Source organism: Erpetoichthys calabaricus, chromosome 3, assembly GCF_900747795.2.
Source record: "Erpetoichthys calabaricus chromosome 3, fErpCal1.3, whole genome shotgun sequence".
Lineage (NCBI taxonomy): Eukaryota > Metazoa > Chordata > Cladistia > Polypteriformes > Polypteridae > Erpetoichthys > Erpetoichthys calabaricus.
The window spans coordinates 82428114-82440469 of NC_041396.2; positions in this window are offsets into that span (position 1 = coordinate 82428114).

Consider the following 12356-nt stretch of genomic DNA (forward strand, 5'->3'; position numbering starts at 1 on the left):
TCTTGTTTCAAAGATTCTTCTTCCATATGTCTACAGTATTTGGTTTTGCCAGCCTCTTTTATTCCTCTTTCATCTCTGCACCTTTTTATCTGACAATATTTAAGGAGAATTCCCAATTTAGACTGTATGGTGCAGTTAACAACAATATCATAAATCCCTCACGCTTTGTTATATTTTTATCCTAAGCAGAAAACAGTTGCTACTTTCATTTGTTTTTTTAACTTCATGGTAAATTTGGGTGTAAATTCAGGGGCACTATAATATTCACAAACTTAACCAAAATGTTGGTCTATGATGCTAATAGATTATCTTAAAAGACACAAAAGCCCATCTTTTCTACTATAGAAAATCTTAACAAGACAAAAAAGCAGACAAGACTTCCCATGTATTTACATGAAATACCAAATGCAGTTTCTCTCCATCTTAACAGCAAGAGTTCACATCTTGGCTTATTAAATCAAGATATTTTTCCTCCATAAATTGACTGTTTCTCAGTATTCAGGAAGCAACTCGAACTAATCCCCTGGTGCCATAGATCACAATTATTCTTTGGACATTAGACTTTCAGCAAGAACAAGTAAAATATTATGATCTATAACACTGAAGTACAATATTAAACGATTTCATATATACTACTGTACATGCATTAAGATCTTTCAGTAACAGAAAACAAAAGAAAAATTAAAATACCCTTTTGATTTCTAGGTGTTGTCAGCTTTTGGGATTTATTTTAAAAGCTATAAATTCAAGTTCTGTCTCCTGTCTCCTCCCTATTTGTACTGGAAGAAATGGGTGAAAGGAAAACATAACCCAATATAAAAATAATGACAATGTGTTTACTGTTTCAAGGAAGACCCTTAATGTACAAAGCAAATAAAGCTGTCCATTAAAGCATCCCTCACAAATTGCCTCCCCTTAAATAATCGTGGAAGCATGCTGATACAGCCTGGTATATTTACTAGAGCCCAGTGTCCTTTGATCATGGACATACTACTTGCTCATTACACTGTATGAAATGTCTTTCTTGCAACATGCGGTTATCTAAATTTACCGTTAAATCACTTAGTTTGTTACCTTATCTTTTAAAGATGAGTCCCTGCTGAGGGATGAGGGTTCTTTTACTAAACCTACTAAAATGAATATAGAACATACAAACACGTACTGTACTGTGTCTGTTCCTTGTAGCCTATGCTATGCCAGCAGCAACTCGGACAAAACAGACTCTCATCGTAAACTGAATGTCAGTCCATCAAAGTCCACTCTCTCTCACTCACACACAAACACAAAATAGCATTCCTAGAGTCTCCTGAATGGAACAGTGCAGTATGTCTGCTTTTGAACTGTGGGAACAAATATAAGATTCTAAATAAAAACATTCAAAAACCAAGGGCATATGCAATCAGGAATCTGCATTTACTGTAAAGAAATAAAAACATCGCTACTAATTTCAAAGCATTTCAGTTAATCATGCAAAATAACTTATGTTTGTGTTACATATTAGATTACAAGTACTTGTTACGCGTCACAGCGCTTAAGTGAGTGAGTCCATACCTCAGTGTCTGAGACGTTTAAATACTACGCTTTGGTATTAAAAGCTTTCATTGTCATGCAAATTTGTTCAGTTTGCTATGAAGGGTTGATTGTTGCTACCCTACATGTAAAAAAGAAATCACACTTGAGCTGAATTAAACATATCTGTGCTAATTAGTTACCAGAGAGCTAATCACTGCAGAATCTACAGGTTATGCTCTAGAGTGTGCCCCAGATCACAAGATGCATGTGAGTTTAATATTTTTAAGAAATACTACAGTGGAACAGAACACCTTAAGACATAACCCACCCAAAATCAACAATTATCAAAAATTCCATCATTGTACTGTTTTTATTTTTTGTTCATTTTTTACTGTTTTAATTCCATTGTGAAGTCATTACTGGCATGATTCTGTGTACTTGTTACTTATGACATTGAGCGCTGTTTGGGCACATGTGGATGTGTTTGACTTTGCAGCGACCATATATTTAAGACTGAGATGTAGATAATCTAGTTTCTGTGTGTGTGTGTGTGTGTGTGTGTGTGTGTGTGTGTGTGTTTTTAAAGAAAAAATATATATATTGTTTTTAGTATAATAATTGTATACTGTTATGTGTCCAGCATAAATACTTGCTGTGCTATACATCTAAGACAATCTAAGTAATCAATGTAGACCTCCGCCTTAAGGTTTGGAGTGTACCATGCAATGCATATGTCTCTTACATGCCATTTGGTATGGGATTGGTAAAAGCAGTGCTAATGTTTGTGATGTGAAAACTATTGGAATGACAAATACAATGCATTTTATTACTAAAAGTGTTTGTGATGCATCATCTTTTGGAATAACAGACATAGCAACATGACAATGGGACGGACATACAGACACTCATCCTTTTACTAAGTGGTTATAGTAAGGCTATAGTACGAAAAACTTTTTCTTCTAGCTAAGATATTGACCAGGAGATTAACATAATTACTCAGTAGAGAGATTTTTTCGCACAATGGGCATTCAATAGGCTTTTTTTTTTTTTTTTTTAGAGAAACCATGACTGATGTCTGTTAACACTAGAATTACCAGAGCCTACGAAAAAATTCGTAAATCTGGCCCACCTCAAATCCCTTTGCGCCTCTCCGTCAGCGTCTTTTGTCTTGTAAAGGTGTCCATAAGCCCAAGCAGCAAGCAGCCTGCTAGACCGTTCCCCCTACCGCCTCAGAACGGGCAAGAAGTTCTCCCAGTTCCTGCCTTGATTGATTATCTGGGAGTGAGCTACCTAGACTTGTAAACATGGAATACACATGAAATATACAACAATCTATGTAAACACATCGTTAAAACAGAAATGTTTTTCATGTTTTAGTAATAAATGACAAAATGTATACATCCATCCATTTTCCAACCCGCTGAATCCGAACACAGGGTCACGGGGGTCTGCTGGAGCCAATCCCAGCCAACACAGGGCACAAGGCAGGAACCAATCCCAGGCAGGGAGCAAACCCACCGCAGCAAAATGTATACAGGAACTGTATAATGTGTGAAGGCTGATGGCCAAATATCAAATAAACACTTTCACAAAAGGTACAAGTACAATACGACAGCTTCCATGGTACAGTGGTAAGAACTACTGAGTTCTAATCCAGAGGTTGTGAGTTTGAAACCAGCTCCCCTGCAAATTTACCATTTTGAGTAGTGAGCTGCTCTTATTGTCATTATACAATAAAAACACATTTGATTTGTGTCTGTAACAGCCAGTGTAAATTTATAGTACTTGTAAAAGTTAGCGTTTTTTTTTTTTTTTACTTTTATTCTCTCAGTCACGATCATGACACAACACCCACCCCCACCCCAGATCTGATTGGGTTACTTTTTATCTGAAACTGAGAATAACTGTAGATGTGAGTGGTGTTTTGAGACAATGGAACTGGAAATTCTCTGATCTGGATGGCTAAAACCTTACACACAAACACTGGTGAATCTGCCTTCTTCGTCCCCTTCTTTGCAGGGGAGCTGGTTTCAAACTCAAGACCTCTGGATTATAACTCAGCAGTTTTTACCACTGCACCACAGGAGCTGTTGTATTGTACTTGTACCCATTGTGAAAGTGTTTATTTGATAATTGGCCATCAGCCTTCACACATTATACAGTTTGTCTACATTTTGTAATTTATTACTAAAACATGAAAAAGTTTCTGTTTTAACGATGTGTTTACATAGATTGTTGTAGACACAGAGCACACATGAAATTATTTCCCCTTACAACTCTAGGTAGCTCACTCCCAGATAATCAAGGCTGGAACTGGGAGAACTTCTTGCCCGTTCTGTGGCGGTGGGGGGATGGTATAGCAGGCTGCTTGCTGCTTGGGCTTATGGACACATTTACAAGACAAAAGACGGTGACGGAAAGGTGTGAAGGGATTTAAGGTGGGCCGGGTTTACGAGTTTTTTTGTAGGCTCTGGTAATTCTAGTGTTAAGGAGAGTTAGGATAGCAAGATTCCTTATCTAGCATCCTTAAACATGACCAGTATTATCAAACTAAATGCTTTTTATAAAATTCCACTGGATTGACATCCCCATATACAACTTTTTGTCATTGTAAAAATGTTTAATATCTTGGATTTCAACTAGCCTTAGTAGTTTGCCCAGTTCTTCTACAAGTGGTGCATAAATCTGTGGCATTCTGTTTTGTTGATTTCATCTGCATCACATTTTCCTTCCAGACACACACTGAGACACTTATTCCCATATTAAGAACAAGAAATAAAGCTGGCAAAGGACCTTCAAGCTCTATGCCTCAGAGGAGACATTTGCATTTTTATTTCCTGTTATTTTAATCAAGTTTTATTTGTAATAGTGTATGGTGTGCCCGACTTGATTATTATGGAATAAAATCAGAAATCTTCCTGTTGTTCAGTTGCATAAATCTTGATGCACTTATGATTTATAAATGGCTATCTAAGCTGGCCATGAACATGTATATGCATGTTATTCTTCATTAATGTATAATAATATATTAGCAATTACGCCCTAATCAGATGGTGTGATTTGTGTGGTCTGGATTACTACAATTCCAGATGTAAATTAAGACAATTTAATAAATAAGACAGTTGCAATAAATGACTGTTGTTTGCAAGGTTAGGAAAGAGGAAACCAACAAAACCATGTTAGCAACTAATACACACTTTCTGTTAATTGTTAGTATTAACATACTGTGGATACCAGGGGCACTCCAGCTGCCCCAGCCCCGACACAGACAGGCAGAGACATGATTTCCCACACAACACATGTTTATTTACCAGTAGGAAGTGCTCTTGTGTCACTCCCCACATCACCATAATACAAAGCTGCACCAAATACACAGTTCCTTTCCACCTCCACTCCTCGATGGCAAACTTTGTCCCTCTTCCTCCCGACTCTGGCTCCCTGAGTGAAGTGAGGCCGCACCTTTTAGCAGTTCCTGGGAGTGTTCCAGTTAATCAGACCTAAAGTCACTCCCAGGTGTGGTGAAAGTCCAGTGTAGGGATCTGCAGATCCCCCTAGCGGCCCCCCACGGAACCCAACAGGGCTGTACCAAACTCCAGGTCCTGGCATGCCCTATGGGAGGGCTGCTCTCTAGTGTCCTGGGGAAGGTAGTACCATGCGGGTGTTCTCTCCCCAGTCCTTCCATCCAGCTGGTGTCCCGGCTGGGTAATGGCCATGGCCACCTGTCACAATGCATAATTTTGATAACATTTGGAAAGATTTATGCTGTTTTCATATAATTTGACATTGTTTTGGTTATGTTAAACTGTAGCAGCACTATTTCATATGCATGTTTAATATCTCTATTAACACCATACTGTTTAGAGTTACGTACTTGTCGCTAGTCATGTGATAGGATAGAGGCAAGCATGTGATGTCTTTATCGTCATGTTATATAAAATGGTGGCATACATTGCCATGTGTCCAATCTTTGGGGAAAGAAATTTGCTAAACAATGCATTGAGGACTCCAGCTAGATTATAGGTTAAAAAAAAGAATTGTTAGTTACAGTTAGGCCTATTTGCTCTCATTTTTAGACTGTGATTTCAGTCCCACATTTTGGCTTTGTTTATTGTTTTGTTTGCCTTTTGATAGACTAACATCTGCCATTGTGACTCTTCCTTTAGTTTAAGCCCCCACTTGCACTGTCGTCTGCTGTTCATAAATCTTTTTGTCCATTTTCAAGCTAACCAAACATTAGTTATTAACACATTTTAAACTAAGATTTCTGATTCCTGCTGCCGTTATGTGGTGGAAGGTTAAATGTTCACCATTTTACTGTTATGAACTGAAACTGTGACAGCTTACAACTTGCCATAATAGACCTCATTTGTTTAATGGAAAAATTCACTCCGATTTTAAAGCTGGGCAAATTCTTTTTGATAGTCCATCTAAAATTAGGAAGCTGTGACTTTTAAAATTAATTTTAAAACTTCAGTTCAGTTTAATTTCCTGACTTGAAGCCTGACTAACACTACACTCACATCTCAGTAATAAAAAACAAAATTAAAGTAGGACACAGAATCCCCAGGAACTAATTTATGTACTGTCCACAGTCAAAGCAATCAATACTATAGATCTCACCTCGGCTTTCTAAATGAATCATCGCTGATCTCTTCTTTCATTTACAATTCTACTTTGCTACCTAACTTTGTTGACATTTATGTTGCCCCTTAAAAATGAGTAAAAGAAAGGAAGTGATCAGAATACATCAGTCATGTGCAATAAAACCTAGGACCAGTTGGCCAAGGAAACTGCATCATTTCTTAAATTAGACTTGTGCTAAGGTAAACCTCAAAAGTTAACTTTTTTCAAACTTACAGTATATTATTGCTTGTCAAGTATAGAATATTTTTAAAGAACTGGTCTAAAAAAAATAAAACATTTCATTGCTATCAGTTTCTTTTTTGCTGTGTAAATATTTAATCTTCTAAAATATTATATTAGAAAACACCTTCACTATGCAAGTGCCTGTATGTGGTCAATGAGGCTCCATTTTTATACTGCTACATAACATACAAGTAAGTAATACAAATTCAAACCTTTTTGGAGCATTTATGCTGTAAAACTGCATGCCTGCTTTTGTTTGTATTTTGTTTGAATTTTCTTTATCTTCTCATACTCTTAGGTTCAACCAGCTAGAGACTAAAATTAGTGAAGACAGTAAGTGACAATGGAAGGTTCAAAGTATGAAGTTCTTGAATGACTGATTGCCACAATGATAGGTGCATTTCCATGTAGTGTAGAATTTATTAACACTAGAATCCCTGAAGCCTATGAAAAAGCTTGTAATCCCGGGCCACCTTAAATTCCCTCGCACTTCTCCATTAGTGTCTTTTGTTTTGCAAATGTGACGATCAGCACAAGTAGCAAATATGAGGCAGGAATTGTTGAACACATAACTAAAACAGAAATGTTTTTCATGTTTTAGTAATAATTGACAAAATGTAGACAAAGTGTATGTGTGAAGACTGAAGTCCAAATATCAAATAAACACTTTCACACAAGGTACAAGTGCTGTATAACAAACAAGTGTGCTTTTATTCAAGAATATAACTGAAGAAAAAGAAATCAGGTTAGGGTACAATGCTGACACAACCACTTGGGTGGTGCAGAGGTAAGAACTGCTGACTCATAATCAAGAGGTTGTGGGTTTGATTCTGGGCCCTTACCATTTTGAGTAAAGAGCTGCTCTTGTTACTATTACACAATAAAATCATACATTTGATTTATTTGAGTCTGTAACAGCCGGTGTAAATTTATGGTACATGTAAAAGTTTATTATTCAGTTTTATTCTCTGTCATGTTCACACTCCCCCCGATCTGACACTGCTGTTTTCACTTAAAGATGTGCTATAACAGAGTTGAACTCCCATGAGGAAGAGGGTTCTACAGCGGAGAAAGAGAACAGAAGTCCGTCCCACGAGAAACGTCCACTCGTACATAAGAACAACACAGCTGCACCAGGCGTAAAGATGGCACCATTTGGATGCTGCAAGAGGTTGGGCATCAACCTGCCAGTGGATTTCCGATGACTGTCCTATTCTCTGTCTCAGTGCCTTAGAAGTTTCTGTGCCTGTATAAGGAAGTTCATGTGCCTTTGAAGTCGATGTGCCCATGGTTGTGGGCATCATTAGAGCAATTAAGAAAGTGTGCACATTCTCATTAATGAATTTTCATTAATTTCTTTGAAGGAATTCTTTGCACTACAATAATTCCAAGCAAGTGAAAGGACTAGAGAATGAGCCTCTTCTTGAATAGGATTCTTTTCTTCAAAAAAACTTCTGATTATCTAGTCATAATACAAATCATCTCCTCTCTTGCACCAATCACTCTATCCAGAGCCGGAATTCTTTTTTTGTTTCATGTGTTTCAAATTGTAAGACACATGGCGACAATTTCCTCTGCGGCTCTGCACCATGCAATTTCTAAACAGAAGGCAATTTAGCATTTACTGTAGCAGCCATTCCTGGCATCCTCATTACCAGGCAGACAATATCATCTCTTTTCTGCTACGACTGCTGAATACATTTAGCTAACTCAAACACTAAAGTATGGTGCAGTTTTTAGATTCCAGAAAGTAAAATCAGATAAAACTTGGAAGGTGTGTTTGTTCTCAGACAGGAGGCTATGTTCAACAGTGGGGTCTGAACACAGTACAGTACACCCTCGAAATTCATGGGAGTTATGTTCTTAGAGCACCTGCAAATTGTGAAAAACCGCAAATTATGAATGTGGTTAAATAATGCCTATTTTTATAGTTTAAACCCTAAATATGCCCCCAAAACACTTTAATTTCATTTCAACATCAGCTTAATACATTACCTAAAAAAAAAAAATGTAAAGGTAAACCCATATACTGTACTGTACTGATGTCACCTGCAGTGCTAGAATGTAAATTACCAATGTTACCGCTATATATACTGTAGTTTATGCAAGTGCGTTTTCATTGCCAGAAGCCTTAGAAGGTGCCGGGCGTTTCAGCGGCATCTTGGGGCTTTAACCCTTAAACTGCCACATACTTGGGGGTTAATGCATCCCTGGATGCCAAATACTTTTTTGCTGCACTTTAAGTAAACGTCACAATTCACAAAGAAAAAGTGAAATTTTAAAGGAACCCGTTTTTTTTTCATGCAAAGAGCATCACAATTACTGCAACACTGATCATTTTACACACTGCTAATGAACTGTAAAAACTATTTAAAAAAAAAAAAAAAACTACTGGAACAATATGTACAAAGTGCAACTAACGCCATTGATGAAGTTCAGTAAATCACCGAGCCAACTGCTCTTGAACTGGGTGCACTCAAGCACACAGAGGTAAATGCTGACACTGGCAGGCTAGTCTAGTGCAGCGGCTCAATCACAGGGCCGGTAGTTGTCATGAGCTGGCTGCTTAGCGAATGTACGGCACTGACTGATCAGTTCCGGCATGCTGGTAAATTGCATTGAGAACCAACAGCAGCTGGTTGCAGCGATCGGTGAATGGCTCCTACGTGCTGGCAATTGGCACTGGGAAACGACTATAGCCGGTTGTGGTGATTTAAGGATTAAGAAGAACAAAATGGAAAACATGAAAACACTCAGCTGGAGATGCGTCACAGGGCAGCAGTCAATCAGCAGCAAGGAGAAATGAATAAAGCTGTAGTGGTCCAGTGCCGCTAAGATTCACACAGTCAAGACGACGGGGATTTATTTATTTTTATGGTGGATATTCCAGGGATGCACCCAGCCTGCACGCTCTCACAAACAGACAAAAACAAAGAAAACCGGTAATCAAACAGCAAATAGTCCTACCGGTAGTTCCTGAATGAATGAAGACAGGTGGATGGGTTCAGGAGCGCTGCTTTCTTCTCAGGATAGCAATGAATCCACTTACAGTCCACATGTACACAGGCAGACAATCCAGACCCCAACCACAAAACGATCCAGGACAAAACGAATAAGTACAGGTAACCCAACAGAAGGCAGGCAGAGAGACAGGAACTTGAAACACAAATTACAAAAACTTTTTTTTTTCTTTTGGTCACCGGCCCCCTTTTTAAAAGCTGTGCTGACGTCCTTTGACCCCATGAGCCCCTGCACCCTCAGCATAAGACCAATCGGAGCCACTGCAGGGACTGCTGGGAGTTAGTTTCAAATTCTAGTAGAGTATGTGGTCGGATTGGCTACTTTCACCATTCCAAGCCACGTTTTCCTGTGTGGTTGCTTCCTGTTTTCTCTACAGTGCAGTATTGCTACGATAAAAGCCATAAAAAATTGTGGAGGATATTTGCGGTTTTCCGCTAACAATTATTAGTTAGGTTCTAAGGAAAAACCCGCGAACGACTGAGGCTGCGAACCCTGAACCGCGTGTTCGCGCGGGTCTACTGTATTTAAAGGCAACATGTATGGCCCAGTATCAGCATCTTGAAATTTTTAAGTTGGCAGGAGGCTACTTTTGAAAAATAAAAGGAGAAAGACTCAATAATCCATTGTTTTCTAACTTGCGCAAGAAAATTTAATATGGTGGCATCAATTTTCAAAACTGCATACGATGTGAAAAGGGCAGCATGGTGGAACACTGGTTAGTGCTTCCATCAATATGCTAGGTTTGAGTCCTGTGTCTTGTCATTTTGTGCATGTGTGAAGTTTACATGCTTTATCTGAGTCTTCATTGGATTGTTTTATTTTTTGGATTTCTACACCAGAGATCATCTTTAAGCCTTTAAGATCTTTTTTGATCTAGTTATGGATGTGTTGAGTCATGACATTAAAGACCAATTCCACGGGTGAATTCTTTTTGCTGATGACATTGTGTTGTGTAGTACCAGAAAAAGAAGTGGAGAGGAATTTGGAAGAATGGAGAAGGGCTTTTAAGATAGGTTTTTAAGATTGTTGTACGACAAGCAATGGTGTATGGAGCTGACAAATGGGCAGAAAATGGAAGGTTAGATGTGGCAAAAATGAGAATGCTTAGATGGATGTGCAGAGTTACAGAAAAGGACAGAATAAGAAATGAGACAATCGGAGGCATGACAAAAATGAGACAGATATCTAAGAAAGTACAGGGAAGTACTGTACTCTAGGTTGAAGTGGTATGGGTATTTAATGAGAAGAGACTGAAAATGTGGACAAAAGAGTGATGGGAATGGAAAAAGAAGAAGACTTGAAGGAAGGGCTTGCTTGGTGAGGAGGTGTAAGTCCGAGCTGTTTGCGAAAAGATGGATCAAACACATTGACCCCTCACAGAAGTGGAAAATTATGATGAAGAGGAAGAAGAAAGAAGTCTGTTTTTCCCTCCCACACCTCCAAAGATATGCGTATTCACTTATTTGACCCTTGGGAGTGTTGGTTATAGACATTTTTGTGAATGGACCCTTAAATGGGCCGGCGTTCTCCCCAGCGTTGATTCCTGAATTGGTCATTATGCTGTTGGAATGGGCTTTGGGTAACCCTGTCTCTCAATGTTTGAGGAGGGGGGTCTATAACACTCTGTCAATATCTGGCCTCTATCCTAACTGCTTTCTAGTCAGATCTAGTCAGATATTCTCAGTAAGGAATGGCTAATCTCCTCTTTGAAGCAGATTGATATTTTTTCCCACCACTTATTATATATAAATGGCCCCTCCTCCATCTTTTCCATTTTTTTTTTGTCTTTTAATAAATTACACATCTAGCTATATTATTCTCACCTCCATCTCTAAGAATTAACCAGGATGCTGTTACATTATATTTATCCGTGTCTTCATAAAAATTCTTTTTTTTTTTTGTAATACTTTTATCATTATGGCAACCGTTTTTTGTTTATTACTGGTTTTTATTTTGTCTCACTGCCTGTAGGATAGTATTTTCAAACTTACGTATTACTGTTTGTTCCTTTACATTAACTTTTAATTATCTTTTATTCTAATCTCTCTGCCTTCTAATCCCCTAGGTAAGGCAGTCCTTGACCAAGCCACTCATGTACCTTCCCAATAGATTAGGGCCTTTCAAGAACAACATTTAGTTACAACATAAGCCATCCCAGCATAACAGGTCCCATATATTCCAGAAGGCATCCCAGTGATCCATAAACAAATACTCCTCTATCCTACACCAAGATCTGAACCACTTGGCTTGGTACATGGCACAGGCTAACTTTGAAGAAGATCAATTTATCAGTTCTGCTCCTTGGCTTAGTACATATAGCAGCTGTTTAAATTTGCCTTGCAGAAGTAGTATTCTGCTCTTAAAAGTGTCGACTGTTTTTAATGTGGACAGACAGCCAAATCCTTCCAAACTTTGCCCAGGAGCAATGCAATATACACGTAGGAATATGCAACCATAAAATGTCTATGAATGTCTACCTTTTCAAATAAATTTGAGTCATAATGTAAAAAAATGACAGAAAAGAAAAAAGGAATTCCAGAATGTACAGAATCAATCTGCAATTAGCAAACTGATCATTCAGACTCTCTGTGGACCCCTAGACCGTGAAAAACCGCACAGTCTCCTTCTGCCATTCCACCACTTAAATAGTTCTATAATTTTTATTTATTTATTTTTGATTAGTTAGAAATCCATCACTTCTCATTAGTATGTGCAGCAGTTCCTGCCAGAAGTATACTTGCACACAGCCAACCTATCAGCATCCGAAAAATCGATCATAAAATCAGATCTCGACTTATACGCCCATTCAAAAATGCAACACTTAAATTTATTTATTTTTTACTTTTTGCTTTTTCTTGCCTCCTCCAATCTCACATCAGTTTCTCAGATGCATCAAATTTTGCTGCAGCAGTGCAGTTACCAATTTCTTTCACTGCTTCAACAACGTTTCATTTAAA